The 18,094-nt window shown below is 35.9% G+C and overlaps 1 protein-coding gene across 1 annotated transcript in view; it reads left to right on the forward strand.

Moving 5' to 3' along the window:
* The window catches only part of RPS6KA6 (ribosomal protein S6 kinase A6), a 180,040-nt gene that overhangs the window by 45,070 nt on the left and 116,876 nt on the right, over positions 1 to 18,094 (forward strand). The window lies entirely within an intron of this gene.

Below are 18,094 nucleotides of genomic sequence, written 5' to 3' on the forward strand. Positions count from 1 at the left end.
CAAGACTTAATGACCCAGTGTGCCTCATATTAGGTCAGTTGTGCATTGTGCAGATGCAAAGACGTGGAAAATAAGGAAAACACTGTTCTTTTCTTTTTTAGTTTTGTATAAAATCATCTTTCATGTCTTTTATACCCCTGAAATTGGTTAAAGTGAATTTTTCTCAGAAACCAGCAGAGAGATTTAAGTTGGGTTTGTCCAACACTCTCTTTTGAAATGGTCTATGCAAAAATCAGCTTTCTCTGCAGATACTAATGATGTAACAATTATATCAGTTCTGTTTAACAAGGTGGGAGGTAAAATGTTGTCATTTTAGCTTTTGTAATTTACATAATAACTTATGTTAATTTTTAGTATAATTAAATGTAAACTTATACCAAAACCATATCGAGCTGTATCTACAGATCATATGGGCTAAGGCATAGTAATATTCATGTTGGAAATTTATAAAAGAGTGTAAGTAAATACAAAGGTAATGGGGAAGGGTATATTTTAGTATTAATAAATTAGCGGGAAAATACCATGCCACACCACAGGAGGAAGAAAAGATGTTTGTATGTGTGTATATGTATGTATGCATGTGTACATGTGTAGCCAATGTAAACACATAGACACATACACAGGGTTATAGTTAAATACTAATTTTAACTAAAGCTGGTGGTACAAATGAACTTACTTATAAAACAGAAATAGAGTCACAGATATAGAAAACAAACTTATGGTTACCAAAGGGGAAAGAATGGGAAGGGATAAATTGGGAGATTTATAGATAACTAATAAGAACCAACTAGAGTGTGCATTGGTGGTATAGTGGTGAGCATAGCTGCCTTCCAAGAACCTACTAGAAAACTACTCAGTACTCTATAATGACCTATGTGGGAACAGAATCTAAAAAAGAGTGGGTATATGTACATGTATAGCTGATTCACTTTGCTGTAGAGCAGAAACTAACACAACATTGTAAGTCAACTGTACTCTAATAAAATTGTTTTTAAAACATGAGGCAAGACCTATAGTTTTAATGGAAAGACAGTAAAAATATAGTGTTGGATTCTAATGGCATTTATATTAGGCAATCAACTTCAGTGGCCAGAAAGGGGAATCTAAAATTTTGGTAAATAAAGCACCTAGAATCACTTTCAAGGATTTGATTTAATTTGTGGCCTAAGTTTTCTGGATTTAAAACATTATGTATTTTTTGCTGTGTGATAGTTTAGACATTTGTTTTGTGACAATTAAATGATATGGGTGATAAGAAACACTAACAATATAAATTATTCATCCATCTTTTTAATGTTTTCATATATAGGATTGTTTTAGTGGGGGGTTTGTGGTCACGTATTCCAATGTGATTCTGGCAGCTGTGTCTTTTTCTGATTGGCTTTAAAAAAATGATGGTGGGTTATAGAGACTGCTCTATGATGTACAGATTCTTTAAACAGTATTTTTCAAATTTGAGCTTTATATATTATTGCCTATGTGGCCCGATGCTGTTTTGTGTTTGGTTAATTTAGATAGCCAGTCTGCTACATCTCATTTATTGTAGCTGTAGACTTTCATGGTCATAGATTTCTTCAATTAAAACAAGCAAAATTAAATAAAATGCTTCCCACACTCTGTATATCTAGCATACGATTAGCAAAGCTGAATTATAGTTAATGTAGTTTTAATAAATCTAGATTTTTTATGAAGAATTGTTCCATTTCTCAAGACAGCCTTTACATTTGGTAAGTATTCAGTAATAGGTCACTAGTAAAAGATATCTGATATTTCACCACCTAAGTCCTATACTTCTCTGAACACTGTCCAGGTTAGAAAAAATATGTTAGGATTCTTCTTTAGTAGATGACTGACATGACTTAATTTTTTATGTTGTCAAAATAAGCATGATCATATTTGGTAGCTTTTGAACCGTTTATATTCACTTTTTAAAGAAATTATTTATTTTATTTGGAGGATAATTACTTTACAATATTGTGATGGCTTTTGCCATACATCAACATGAATTGGCCATAGGTATACATGTGTCACCCTATCCTCCCACATCCCTCCCACTTTATCCCTCTAGGTTGTCCCAGAGCACTGGCTTTGGGTACCTTGCTTCAAATATCGAACTCACACTGGTCATCTATTTTACATATGGTAATGTATATGTTTCAATGCTATTCTCTCAAATCATCCCACCCTCTCCTTTTTGCACAGAGTCCAAAAGTCTGTTCTTTACACCTGTGTCTCCTTTGCTGCCCTGTTCATAGGATCATCAGTAGCATCCTTCTAGATTCTATATATATGCATTAATATACAGTATTTGTCTTTCTCTTTCTGACTTATTTCACTCTGTATAATAGGCTCTATGTTCATCCACCTAATTAGAACTGACTTAAGTGTATTCTTTTGTATACCTGAGTAATATTCCATTGTGTATATGTACAACTTCCTTATCCACTCATTGGCCGATGGACATCTTGGTGGCTTCCATGTCCTAGCTATTATAAATAGTGCTGCAATGAATACTGGAGTACATGTGTCTCTTTTGGTGATGGTTTCCTTGGAGTATATGCCCACCAGTGGGATTGCTGGGCTGTATGGCAGTTCTATTCCCAGTTTTTTAAGGAATATCGACACTGTTCTCCATAGTGACTGTACCAGTTTGCATTCCTACCAGCAGTTTTAGAGGGTTTCCTTTTCTCCACACCCTCTCCAGCATTTATAGTTTGTAGAACGTTTGATGATGGCCATTCACTGGTGTAAGATGACACCACATTGTAGTTTTTATTTGCATTTCTCTTAAAGTTTGTATGGAATGCTTATTATTCTCTCAAATAAAATACGTATTTTTAATGCTACTAGTATTTTAGGACAGAGGAGGCAATGGCACCCCACTCCGGTACTCTTGCCTGGAAAATTCCATGGACGGAGGAGCATGGTGGGCTGCTGTCTATGGGGTCACACAGAGTTGGACACGACTGAAGAGACTTAGCATAGCATAGAATAGTATTCTAGGAATTTCCAAAGGTGATGATTTGTTGATTTCATTAGCACAAACTCAGCAATATTTTTAGTCTCTGAATCTTTTTTAACTTTTTATTTTATATTAGAGTATAGTAGGTTAACAATGTTTTGATAGTTTTAGCTGTACAGTATAGTGAATCAGTTACACACACACACACACATATATATATATACACACATACATATACATATAGATGTTTCAGTTCAGTTCAGTTGCTCAGTCATGTCTTACTCTTTGTGACCCCATGGACTGCAGGACACCAGGCCCCCCTGTCTATCACCAGTTTGCAGAGTTTACTCACACTCATGTCCATTGAGTCAGGGATGCCATCCAACCATCTCATCTTCTGTCATCCGCTTCTCCTCCCAACTTCAATCTTTCCCAGCATCAGGGTCTTTTCAAATGAGTCAGTTCTTCGCATCAGGTGGCCAAAATATTGGTGTTTCAGCTTCAGCATCAGTCCTTCCAATGAATATTCAGGACTGATTTTCTTTAGGATGGACTGGTTGGATCTCCTTGCAGTCCAAGGGACTCTCAAGAGTCTTCTCCAACACCACAGTTCAAAAGCATCAATTCTTAAGCACTCAATTTTCTTCATAGTCCAATGCTCACATCCATACATGACTACTAGAAAAACCATAGCTTTGACTAGATGGACCTTTGTTGGTAAAGTAATATCTCTGCTTTTTAATATGATGTCTAGTTTGGTTATAACTTTTCTTTCAAGGAGCAAGCGTCTTTTATTTTCATAGCTGCAGTCACCATCTGCAGTGATTTTGGAGCCCCTAGAAATCAAGTCTGTCACTGTTTCCACTGTTCACCCATCTTTTTGCCATGAGGAGATGGACCGGATGCCATGATCTTAGTTTTCTGAATGTTGAGCTTTAAGTCAACTTTTTCACTCTCCTCTTTCACTTTCATCAAGAGGCTCTTTAGTTCTTCTTCGCTTTCTGCCATAGGGTGGTGTCATCTGGATATCTGGGTTTATTGATATTTCTCCCAGCAATCTTGATTCCAGCTTGTGCTTCATCCAGCCCAGCATATCTCACGATGTAGTCTGCATATAAGTTAAATAAGCAGGGTGACAATATACAGCCTTGATATATTCCTTTCTTGATTTGGAACCAGTCTGTTGGTTCCATGTCCAGTTCTAACTGTTGCATACAGATTTCTCAAGAGGCAGGTCAGGTTGTCTGGTATTCCCATCCCTTGAAGAATTTTCCACATTTTGTTGGGATCTGCACAGTGCAAGGCTTTGGCATAGTCAATAAAGCAAAAATAGATGTTTTTCTGGAACTCTCTTGCTTTTTCCATGTTGGCAGTTTCCATGTTGGATGTTGGCAATTTGATCTCTGGTTCCACTGCCTTTTCTAAAACCAGCTTGAACATCTGAAAGTTCACGGTTCATGTACTGTTGAAGCCTGGCTTCGATAATTTTGAGCATTACTTTACTAGCGTGTGAGATCAGTGCAATTAGCAGTAGTTTGAGCATTCTTTGGCATTGCCTTTCTTTGGGATTGGAATGAAAACTGACCTTTTCCAGTCCTGTGGCCACTGCTGAGTTTTCCAAATTTGCTGGCATATTGAGTGCAGCAGTTTCACTGCATCATCTTTTAAGACTTGAAATAGCTCCATCACCTCCACTAGCTTTGTTCATAGTGATGCTTCCTAAGGCCCACTTGACTTCACATTCCAGGATTCTGACTCTAGATGAGTGATCACACCATTGTGATTATCTGGGTCATGAAGATGTTTTTAATATAGTTTTTCTGTGTATCCTTGCCACCTCTTCTTAATATCTTCTGCTTCTGTTAGGTCCATAGCATTTCTGTCCTTTATTGTGCCCATCTTTGCATGAAATATTCCCTTGGGATCTCTGATTTTCTTGAAGAGATCTCGAGTCTTTCCCATTCTGTTGTTTTCTTCTATTGCTTTGCATTGATCACTGGGGAAGGCTTTAATATCTCTCCTGGTATTCTTTGGAACTCTGCATTCAAATGGGTATATCTTTCCTTTTCTCCTTTGCCTTTAGTTTCTATTCTTTTCACAGCTATTTGTATATGTGTATCTATATGTCTATATGTATATCTATATATCTATATACATACACACATATATGTCTATTATTTTCTTATTTAGGTTGTTGCATAATATTGAGAAGAGTTCCCTGTGCTATACAGTAGGTCCTTGTTGGTTATCTACTTTAAATATGATAGTGTGTACATCTCAGTCCCAAAGGCCCAAACTATCCCTTTTCCTCACCCTTTCCCTGGTGACTCAGCTGGTAAAGAACCTGCCTTCCAGTGCAGGATATGTAAGAGACATGGATTCAGTCCCTGTGTTGGGAAGATCTGCTGGAAAACGGAATGGAAACCACTCCATTATTCTTGCCTGGGAAATCCCATGGACAGAGGAGCCTTTCTGTCCAGGTAACCATAAACTCCTTCTCTAAATCTGTGAGTCTGTTTCTGTTTTGTAAATTCATTTGTATCATTTCTTTTTAGATTCTTCTTATAAGCAATATCATATGATATTTCTCTTTCTCTGTTTGACTTTTCACTCAGTATGAAAAGTTCTAGGTCCATCCATGTTGCTTCAAATGGCATTATTTCATTCTTTTATCTATTCCTCTGTTAATGGGTATTTAGGATGCTTCCATGTCTTGGTTATTGTAAATAGTACTGCAATGAACAGTGGGATGCACATATCCTTTTGGGTCATGTTTTAGTCTGGATATATGGTCAGCAGTGGGATTTCAGGGTCATATGTTACCTTAATTTTTAGTTTTGGAAGGAACCTCCATACTATTCTCCATAATAGCTATACTAATTTACATTCCCACCAACAGTGTACGAGGATTCCCTTCTCTCCACACCCTTTGCAACATTTACTCTTTGTAGATTTTTTGTTGATAGCCCTTCTGGCTGGTGTGAGTTGGTACTCATTGTGGTTTTGAATTGCATTTCTTTAATAAATGGCAATGTTCAACATCTTTTCATATGCTTCTTGATCATCTGTGTGTCTTCTTTGGAAAAACATCTATTTAAGTATTATGCCCATTTTTTGTTTGGGTTGTTTGTTTCCATGATGCTAAGCTCCATGAGCTGTTCATAAATTTTGGAGACAAATGCAGTGTCAGTCAAATCATTTGCAAATATTTTCTCCCAATCTGTGGGTTGTCTTTTTGTTTTGTTTATGATTTCCTTCACTGTTTAAAAGCTTTTGAATTTAATTAGGCCCCATTTGTTTATTTCTGTTTTTATTTTTATTGCTCTGGGGATGGATTGAAATACATTGCTCAATTTATGTCAGAGAGTGTGCTGCTTATGTTTTCTTCTAAGTGGTTTATGGTGTCCGGTCTCACATTTAGATATTAAATTAAAATTGGAGCTTATTTTTGTGTATGGTATTAAAGGAAGTTCTAATTTCAGTTTTTTCATATAGCTTTCCAGCTTACCCAGCATCATTTGTTGATTAAACTGTATTTCCACCATTTTATAATCTTGACTCCTTCCTTTGTCATAGATTAATTGACTGTAGGTGTGTGGGTTTATCTCTGGAGTTTCAATCTGATTCTGCTGAGCTATATGTCTGTTTTTGTTCTAGTGCCATACTGTGTTGGTGACTATAACTTTATAATATAGTCTGAAGCCAGGGAGCCTGATTAGTCAAGGTCCTCCCACCCCCACCACCCCCCACCATCACTCAGGATTCCTTTGGCTATTCAGGGTCTTTTGTGTCTCCATACAAATTTTATGATTTTTTTTTGTTCTAGTTCTGTGAAAAATGCCATTGGTAATTTCTTAAGGATTGCATTGAATCTGTAGATTGCCTTAGGTAGTATAGTCATTTTCACAGTATTGATTCCTCCAGTCCAAGAACATGGTTTTTCTTTCCATCTGTTTGTGCTATCTTCTGTTTCTTCTATTAGCATCTTATAGTTTTAGAAGTACAGGTCTTTTGTCTCCTTAGGTAGGTTTATTCCTAGGCATTTTATTCTTTTTGTTTCAATGCTAAATGGGATTGTTTCCTTAATTTCTCTTTCTGACCTTTTATTGTTAATGTATAGAAATGCCACATTCTGTTGTAAATTGCAACTTTACCAATTTCATTGATGAGTTCTAACAGTTTTCTCATAGTGTCTTTAGGCTTTTCTATGTATAGTATCATGTCATCTGCACATAGTGACTGTTTTACTTCTTTTCCAATTTGGATTCCTTTTCTTTCTTTCTCTTCTCTGATTGCATTACCTACTACTTCCAAAATTATGTTGAGTAAAAGTGCTGAGAGTGGACATCCTTGTGTTGTTTTGATCTTAGAGAAAATAACTTTCAGCTTTTCATCATTGAGTATGATGTTAGTTGTAGGTTTAGTTGTATAATGTTAGTTGTAGGTTTGTTGTAGATGGCCTTTATTATGTTGAGATATATTCCCTTTGCCCACTTTCTTGAGAGTTTTGATCATAAGCGGATTTTGAATTTTGTCAAAAGTGTTTATCCTTTTCTTCTAGTTTGTCTAGTTTATCAGCACATATTTATTTGTAGTAGTCTCTTTTTTTTCATTTCTAACTTTATTGATTTGAATCCTCTCCCCTTTTTTCTTGATGATCCCGGTAAAGGATTAACAATTTTGTTTTATCTTTTCAAAGAACCAGCTCTTAGTTTCATTGATCTTTCCTATTGTTTTCATTGTCTCTCTTTCATTTATTTCTATTCTAAACTTATGATTTCTTTCCTTCTACTGACTTGGGTTTTGTTTGTTCTTTCTCTACTTGCTTTAGTTGTAAGGTTAGGTTATTAATTTGAGATTTTTCTTGTTTCTTGAGGTAAGCGTTTATTGGTATAAATTTCCCTCTCAGAACTGCTTTTGTTGCATCTCATAGGTTTTGGATTGTTGTGATTTCATTTTCATTTGTCTCTTGGTGTTTTTTGATTTCCTCTTTGAATTCTTCAGTGATCCATTGGTTATTTAGTAGCGTGTTGTTTAGCCTTCAGGTGTTTGTGATTTTTTACAGGTTTTTTCTTGTAGTTTATTTTTAATCTCATAGTGTTTTGGTCAGAAAATATGCTTGATATGCTTGCAGTTTTCTTAAATTTACCAGGGCTCACTTTGTGGCCCCACAGGTAGTCAGTCTTGGAGAATGTTCCCTGTGTACTTGAGAAGAATGTGTATTCTGCTACTTCTAAATTGAATGTTCTGTAAGTATCAGTTAAGTCTATCTAGTCTTATGTGTCATTTAAGGCCTATGTTTCCTTACTTATTTTCTGTCTGGATCATTTGTCCATTGATAAAAGTGGTGTGTTAAAGTTCCTTACTATCATTGTATTACTGTCAGTTTCTCTCTTTATGGCTGTTAGTATTTGCTGTATACACTGAGGTACTCCTATGTTGAGTGCATATATATTTACAACTCTTATATCTTCTTCTTGGGTTGATCCATTGATCATTATGTAATGTCCTTCTTTGTCTTTTATAATAGTCATTTTAAAGTATATTTTGTCTGCTATGAGTATTGCTGCTGCAGCTTTCTTTTGATTTCCATTTGCATGGACTACCTTCTTCTGTCCCCTCACTTTCAGTCTGTACGTGTCCCTAGATCTGAGGTAGGTCTGTCTCATGTAGACAGCATATATACAGGTCTCATTTTTGTATTGATTCAGCTGGTCTCTGTCTTTTGGCTGGAGCACTTAATCCATTTACCTTTAAGGTAATTACTGGTATGTATCTTCTTGCTGTCATTTTCTTAATTGTTTTGGGTTTGTTTTTGTAGGTCTTTTTCTTCTCCTGTTTTATTCTTTTCTCTTTTTGTTTGATGGTCATTTTTGTGTTATGCTTGGGTTGCCTTTTCTTTTATATATGTGCATCTATTGTAGTTTTTGGGTTTGCTGCTCCCATGAGGTTTTGATATAGCAGTCTATATGTGTACAAAGTTTTTTAAGTTGCTGGTCTCTTCCCCACCTAGAGGAGTTCCTTTAGTATTTGTTGCAAAGCTGGTCTGGTAGTACTGAATTCTCTTAGCTTTTGCTCTTTGAAAAGTTTTTGACTTCTCCATCAAATCTGAATGATAGCCTTGCTGAACACAGTATTCGTGGTTGTAGATTCTTCCCTTTTATCACTTTAAATATATCTTGCCACTCCTTTCTGGTCTGCAGAGTTTCTGCTGAGAAATCAGCTCATAACCTTATCGGTGTTCCTGTGTATGTTATTTTTTGTTTTTCCCATGTTGCTTTTAATATTTTTTCTTTGTCTTTAATTTTTGTCAATTTTATTATTGTGTATCTTGGCATGTTCCTCTTTGGATTTATCCTGCTTAGGACTCTGCACTTCTTGGACTTAGGTGATTGTTTCTTTCTCATGTTAGGGATGTTTTCAGCTATTATCTCTTCAGACATTTTCTCAGGTCCTTCTCTCTCCCTTCTCCTTGGACCCTCCTAATGTGAATGTTGGTGTGTGTACTGTTGTCCTAGAGGTGTCTTGCTGCTGCTACTGCTAAGTCACTTCAGTCGTGTCCAACTCTGTGTGACCCCATAGACGTCAACCCACCAGGCTCTCCTACCCCTGGGATTCTCCAGGCAAGAACACTGGAGTGGGTTGCCATTTCCTTCTCCAATGCATGAAAGTGAAAAAGTGAAAGTGAAGTCGCTCAGTTGTGTCCAACTCTTAGCGACCCCATGGACTGCAGCCTGCCAGGCTCCTCCATCCATGGGATTTTCCAGGCAAGAGTACTGGGGTGGTATGCCATTGCCTTCTCCGAGAGGTGTCTTAGACTGTCTTAATTTATTTTCATTCTTTTTTCTTTATTCTGTTTCATGACAATAATTTCTACCATTCTGTCTTCCAGGTTACTTATCTTCTGACTCAGTTATTCTGTTATTGATTCCATCTAAAGTATTTTTCATTTCAGTTATTGTGTTGTTCATCTCTGTTTGTTTGTTCTTTAGTTCTTCTGGGTCTTTGAGCATTTTTTACATCTTCCCAGTCCTTGCCTTCTTTCTTTGAGATCCAGGATCATCTTCCCTATCATTTTTCTGAATTCTTTTTCCAGAATGTTGCCTGTCTTCACTTCGCTTGGTTGATTACTGGGGTTTTATATTGTTCTTTCATCTGGGACATAATCTTTTGCCGTTTCATTTTGTTTAACTCACTTCAGTTGTGGTTTTTGCTCCACAGAGTTCAAGATTGTAGTTCTTCTGCTTCTGGTGTCTGTTTCCTCATAGATGAGGCTATATAAAAGGCTTGTGGAATCTTCCTAATGGGAGGGTCTGGTGGTGGGTACAGTTGGGTTTTGTTTCCCTATTGGGTAAGGCTGTACTCAGTAGAACCTTAATCTGCTTGTATGCTGATGACTGGAGCTTTGTTCCCTTCACGTTGGTTGTTTGGCCTGACACTGCCCAGCACTGGAGCCTACAAGTTGTTTGATGGAGCTAATGGTGCCCTTCAGGAGGGCTCATGCCAGTGAATCTTTCCCAGAACTGTTGCTATTAGCATCTTTGTCCTTGCAGTGAGACACAGCCACCCCTCACCTCTGCAGGAGACCCTCTAATACTAGCAGATCAGTTTGACCTGGTCCCTTATGGGGTTATTACCTTTTGTACACATAAGACTTTGTGTGTGCCCTCTAAGAGTGGAATTTCTGTTTTCCCCTGTCCTGCTGAATTCCTGTAGTCAAATCCCAGTGGCCTTCAAAGTCAGATGCTGGAGATTCCTCTTCTCATTGTTGAACCCAGGTTGGGAAGCCTGACAGAGGGCTGGGAACCTTTACTCTAGTGGGAGAACTTCTGTGGTGTAATTGTTTTCCAGTTTGTGGGTCACGCATTTGGTGGGTATGGGATTTGATTCTGTTGTGATTGTGTCCCTCCTTCCATTTTGCTGTGGTTTCTCCTTTGTTTTTGGGTATCTTTTTTGGTAGGTTCCAACGTTTTTGTATTGATGGTTGTTCAGCAGTTAGTTGTGATTCCAGTGCTCTCACAGGAAGGGTGAGAGTAATCCTTCTACTCTTCCATCTTGAGCTAATCCCCCCTTTTCAAAAGACTTTAAATTGATTTACATTTTTATTACAGAGATGTAGATGTTACATTTAACTGAAAATATATATTCAAAAGGACAAAACTGATTCCTGATATTTTTAAGCCCTAATTTCTAATTTTAAAAACCATTATTGACATGTTTCTCTTATAAGAATCCTTTAAATACTCTCTCAGAAGTGTGTTTTACTTAAACTTATATGTAGCCATAAGTGGGGAATATGTTAAGTTGAAGTGCCTTTTTCCTATATGGTTTGTTTTTCCTTCTTCTGTTTATCTTTCCATTGAGCTTTGTTGTGCTTCAGTATTTCCCTTTCAAAGTTGATGCTTGCTTCTGCTTTTTATTCATATATTCCCCTCCCACCTTTTTTTTTTTTTTTTAATGGAGCCACTATACTACAAACTCACAAAACTCTTAAAGAAAATTACGGTTCAACTAAATGCTAATGGCCAACTACTGTAAGGTGGAGTAACATGCTGCACCATGAGGTATGCAAAGGTTAATAGTACAAATAAGTTTAATAACTTTAATTGTTATAGATGTTTTGTGGTTTTCAAACTTCTTAGTTGAATCTTATAACCAAGATCTGAAATGGTTTGGGCAGGGTTATTCCCATTTTATGTATGAGGGAACTAAAGAGCCAATTCTAATAAAAAAAGTAGAATAAACTGACCTAGGTGGGAACCAGTTTGCCACACTTGTTTTTCAGTCACCAATACAAATTGATACAATTTTGCAAGGCTAAGTATTCTACAATTACTTTCCAACATGTACATCATCTGATCTGTTTTAGTCCACTCTAGTGGTGTTTTGACATTTACATTTTTGCTGTTATTCTTATTTCAAAGTATGATGATACTTGATTTGGTTTACAGTGATCCTGGATTATTCACTCTGTGACAAGGGTACATCAAGATTCTTTTCCAGATTTCTGCATGTATGTTTTAACAGATCTGTAGTTTAAGTGCTTCTTGAAATTTCAGATTGATCAAACTAGCCTATCAACCCACCAATAAAGCAAACAAGTGGATGTTGCTTTATTACATTAAAACCCCAAATTTAGACTTTAAAAATCTCTCTTCTTTTGTTTTGATGTGTTTTTTGGAGATATCAATGCTCAGTTCCACAGTCCTATGAAACTGTTGTAATAGAAGTATGGTTTCCTAATAGATTGTTATCAGATCTTTCTCCTTCTGATTAACATGTGATTTCTTCCTCCTAGTAAAATCAGTTGTCAAAAAATGGAGCAGTAGTGTATTTGGTAGTTTGCTTTATACTTTATCAGTATGTTTTTCCAGTGTTAAAACATTGTTGGCTCCCTAAATTGAAAAACATGATCACAAATTTTAAATGTCAGAACATACTATTTTGCTTGCAGTTGAACCTTTATAGTTTTTCTGTTTATCAATAATCACTACGATGTTCCAAAAAAAAATTTCTAACTCATAATTATCCTTGCCTAAAATTTGTCATTTGATGTTGGAAAGAATAGTAGTCCCTATTTCAAAGTTATTAAATCTTAATTTTGCATTACCAACTTTTTTTATGCAGATTAACTAAAATTAGGTGCTGTATATTAGTGTTCTAGGGCTGTCATAACTAAGTGCCACATACTAAGTGACTTAAACAACAAATTTGTTTTCTTTCAATTCTGGAGACTATAAGTTCAAGATGTTGTCAGGAGTGGTTTCTTCAGAGGCATCTCTGCTTGACTTGTAGACAGCTGTCTTGAATTGTAGATCCCTGTGCCTTCACGTGCTTTTTCCTGTGTGTGTATCTGTGCCCTGATTTCTTCCTTTTATAAAAACACCAGTCATATTGGACTAAGGCCCACCCTATTGACCTTTAAAGACCCTATCTCCAATACAGTTACATTCTGAGGTACTGTGGGACTTCAGCATATGTATTTGAGGGGCCATGTTTCAGCCCATTAAATATTATATACCTTTTTGTCTTGTTAAGGAAAATGATATTTCTGATAGCATTCGCTTTCCTCAAGTCCTCAAGTCCCAGTATATAGCTTAGTAACTAATGCATAGCATGTGCTTTATGAGTGTTCTTGATTTTTTTGAGTGAGTAAATAAAGAATAAAAGAGTATTATGAGAAGCTAAGTATCATGAGAAGATAAGATAATAATAATACAACATTATTATACCAAGATAGGAAAATTTTTTTCAAAGATGATTCACTCTTAGGAAAAAAATGGATCACTGATAAGTTCATTACTACCTTATTTTGTGTTAAATTGCTGCCACTCTCAAGCTTTCAGAATGGTATAGAACCAGAAGAAAAGTGAGGTGGAGGAAGGAAGGAGGGTTGAAGATGGCGGGGGGGAGAACATTTAAATAGTGAGCATTAATAAATGTAACCTTGGGGAAGCTGAGAAGTGTTGGGTAATAGACAATAATAGGGCAGGGAGCAGATGAAATAAGAAAGACCGGAATTGGAAGTGATGACATGGAAGGGTAGAGATAATTTGACAAAGCCAAAAAGCTTGTTGCATACAGTTACTAAAATAATTTTGTAGTAATTAGCCAATTGTGTGTGTGTGTGTATTTTTGTGCACATGTTATCTAACTATATATATCTTGGTGCTCAGTTGCTCAGTCGTGTCCAACTCTTTGTAACCCCTGCTGAACTCCTCTGTCCATTGGATTCTCCAGGGAAGAATACTGGAGTGGTGGCCATTTCATCCTCCAGGGGAGTGCCTTAAAAAATGCATATGCCTGAATTCCCTTTTTAGTTCTAATGAACCATAATCTCTTAGGGTGTGACCCACACTTGTGTATTGAATAAATACTCTAAAAGTAATTTTTTAAAAAACTAAAACATTTGTAAATTACTGTCTAAAAGGCAAACTAGCCATAATTTAGTAATTAATACTTATAGCTATTTGTCTGGGAACATATATCTATAAAAGGCAGATGGCCAGTCAATAAGTTAATATCAGCAATTTTTAAAAGTACAGATTCTGGGGTCATTATGCCCTTTATTTATGTTGAGTATAGCACAGTATAATAAAAATATGAATCATGGGAAATTCCCTGATGGTCCAGTGGTTAAGACTCCATGCTTCCAGTGCAGGGGACATGAGTTCAATGCCTGGTTGAGGAACTAAGATCCCACATGCCACATGACCTGGCCAAAAAAAAAATACTGATCATGAATAATATGGAAAATTATTTATATTCCTCACACTCTAATGAAAAAATGTTTATATTATTAAATTGAAATATATTGTTATCACAAAGTCAGTTCTATTCAAATTTGACATAATTCCATTATTCTGAATGAATCTGCTGTTTCCCCATTTCCTTTATGTATTTTAAAAAATAAATTCTTCATACATATTTTTCTGTTTTTTTAAAAGGTAATTAAAGATAATTTTGAAGATTCTTACTGATTTTACCTTTACAAAGTTAAAATCTTTCTTCTTAAAAGTAAGTTTTTTTCCATTCCCATTTTATGAAATTGGTTGGATTGTTTTGGACTGTCCACTCCCATAAGGTCAAACAATTATTGTGCTAAGCATTAAGAATGCAGAGTTGAATGTGATATTACCGGATACAGGAAGCTCACTGTCTAGTGGGTAAGACAAGGTAATAAGCTGTTAGTTATATGGTGGCTGTCTATTGGGAAAAGTCTTTGCTAATCTAGAGCATTTTCATGTCAGAAATTTTATTGTGTAATACTGCTAAAAATCGAAGGACATATTGCATTTTTAAATGGTAGGCATATATGGATTTTAATTAGAAGAGGCATTAGACAGACATTTCCATTCAAAGACTTGCTTAGTTTTGGTGAAACTAAGTAAGATAGAGTATAGCTGTTTCTTAGCTCTGAACATTTTTTAAAAATGATGTTATGACCCAGGTTTTAATGATGATTGTAAAGGTGGCAGAAGCTGAAGTGCCTTATTAAACATAAAAATATTGTATTGTGTTCAATATAATATCACAGACTTGGAGAGGACCTTAAAGAACAATCTAATGTAATTTTTGTTATGTGGGAACACTGAGGTAGAGTGGTTTGTGATTTGGCCAAGGTTGCTTAGCTTATGAATGACAGAGCTAGAAGCAAAACTTAGTCTGTGACTTTTCCACCAGTGTTCTTTCCACTGGAGAAAACTCCCAATAAATTATGTTTTTGTTACAGTCCATACTTTGAAGACTTTTACTGCATTCATAATATATGGTATAAAATCAGCTAATTGTAGTATTAATGAGTATGCAATTTGATGTTGCTTTTGGTATACATATATTGCAAAGATGCATAAAGATATGCCATACTTTAATGTAATTACAAAATGTCAGTTACAAAACATATGTATTTGCATTAAAAAAAGTCCTTAACATTTTTACAGAAAAGACCCCTTTTCAAAGAGGAAACTCACTCTCATAGCTACTTAAAAGTGTCTTGTGAAATACTCTTTTGATGTATAAGAAACATCCAGGAACAAGCTGCTTGTATATCTTGGAAATTAATCCTTTGTCAGTTGTTTCGTTTGCTATTCTTCCATTTTGAGGGTTGTGTTTTCACTTTGTTTAATTTCCTTTGCTATGCAAAAGCTTTTAAGTTTAATTAGATCTCACTTACTTGTTTTTGTTTTTGTTTCCATTATTCTAGGAGGTGGGTCATAAGGGATGTTGCTATGATTTATGTCATACTGTGTTCTGCCTATGTTTTCTTATAAGAGTTTTGTAGTTTCTGGTCTTACATTTAAGGCTTTAATCCATTTTGAGTTAATATTTGTGTATGGTATTAGGAAGTATTCTAATTTCATTTTTTTGCACATAGTTGTCCAGGTCCTCCAGCACCACTTATTGAAGAAACTGTCTTTTTCCCATTGTATATTCTTGCCTCCTTTGTCAAAGATAAGGTGCCCATATGTGCATGAGGTGATCTCTGGGCTTTCCATCATGTTCCATTGGTCTGTACTTCTGGTTTTGTGCCAGTACCATATTGTCTTTATGACTGAAGCTTTGTGGTATAGTGTGAAATCAGATAAGTTTATTCTTCTAGTTTCATTCTTCTTTCTCAAGATTTCTTTGGCTATTTGGGGTTTTTTATGATTCCATATGAATGTGAAGTTTTTTGTTCTAGTTCTGTGAAAAATGACATTGGTAATCTGATAGAGATTGCATTTAATCTGTAGATTGCTTTTGGTGGTATAGTCATTTTCACAATATTGATTCTTCCAACCTAGGAGCGTGGAATATCCCTCCATCTGTTTATATCATCTTTGATTTCTTTCCTCAGTGTCTTATAGTTTTCTGTATATAGTTCTTCTGTCTCCTTGGATAGGTTTATTCCTAGATATTTTATTCTTTTAGTTGCAATGGTAAATACCAGAAAAACAAACAACCCAATCAAAGTGGGCAAAAGACCTAACTAGACATTTCTTCAAAGAAGACATACAAATGGCTAATAAATACATGAAGAGATGCTCAACATCACTCATTAGAGAAATGCAAATCAAAACTACAATGAGATATCACCTCACACCACACAGAATGGCCATAATAAAAAAAAAACCCACAAACAGCAAGTATTGGAGAGGATGTGGGGAAAAGGGAACCCTCCTATACTGCTGGTGAGAATGTAAATTGATATAGCAACTATGGAAGACAGTATGGAGATTCTTTAAAAACTAGGAATAAAACCATCATATGACCTAGCAATACCACTTCTAGTCATGAACCCTGAAGAAACCAAAAGTGAAAAAGATACATGTATCCCAGTGTTCATTGCAGTAGTATTTACAATATCCAGGGCATGGAAGGAACCTAGAAGTCCATCAACAGAGGAATGGATAGAGAAGCTGTGGTACATATATACAATGGAATACTACTCAGCCATGAAAGGAATGCATTTGAGTCAGTTCTAATGAGGTAGATGGACCTAGAGCCTATTATACAGAGTGAAGTAAGTCAGAAAGAGAAAAGCAAATACCATGTATTAACACATATATATGGAATTTAGAAAGATGGTACTGACGTATCTGTTTATAGAGCAGCAATGGAGATCCAGACCTAGAGAACAGACTTATGGACAAGGGTCGGGGAGAAGAGGGAGAAGGTGAGGTGAGTGGGGAGAGTAGCATGGATGCATATACACTAACATATGTAAATAGATAAACAATGGGAATTTGCAGTATGACTCACGGGACTCAAACTGGATCTCTGTAGTAACCTAGAGGGATGGTAATGGACGGGAAGTGGGAAGGAGATTCAAGAGGGAGGGGACATATGTACACCTATGATTAATTCATGGTGATGTATGACAGAAATCAAACCAGTATTGTAAAGCAATCATCAATCAAAAGTAAATATTTAAAAAAAGGAACATGCAGGAGCATATTTTTCAGAACTGATACTTCATTTCTGACTGATTAATGAGTCCTAATACGTAAAGCTAAAATTACTCTGTTGGATTATATAACATGGTAGTTATTTTAGCTACCATGAAGCCTAACTTACTTGGGACCATACTCTTGTCCACTTTGGCCACAGTCACCATTGGTTAATGAGTTAATTAAAAGGTGAATTGATTGAGAACATTTTTGCCATCCAGACCCGAATTAATACAATATAATGGAAAGCTACCATGACTTCTAGACATCGTGATTAACTAGTCATGTGAACTTAAACTCTGTGGGTCTCAGTTTTCTCCCCTATACAGTCAGAAGTTCGGATAATATATCCCAGCTCTTGTTATTTTGTGATACGTAATACATCTGAAAATTTGTTTTTTTTTTTAATCCTTACTACTGTGCTGGGGGCTAGAATTACGGTTCACCTGAGTGTAGTCTTGATATATAGAGTCCTATATCAAGGGGTAGAAACAGTTCCAGGGTGGCATGCCTTCTGCCTGACCCAGTTGGTAGGAAATTTGGCATATAATTTATCAGTGTATGTAAAATTTCAATAAAAGTAGGCGTATGGCCTGGAAACATGTTTGGGCTTTGCAGATTTTGTTTATCCACGCCAGTTTCTTTTCCAATGATATGAATAGCTGGACATTTAAATATTTGTATATCACTGACTATTTAAAAT

The sequence above is a fragment of the Bos mutus genome, chromosome X (genome assembly GCF_027580195.1).
Source record: "Bos mutus isolate GX-2022 chromosome X, NWIPB_WYAK_1.1, whole genome shotgun sequence".
In the NCBI taxonomy this organism is placed as follows: Eukaryota; Metazoa; Chordata; class Mammalia; order Artiodactyla; family Bovidae; genus Bos; species Bos mutus.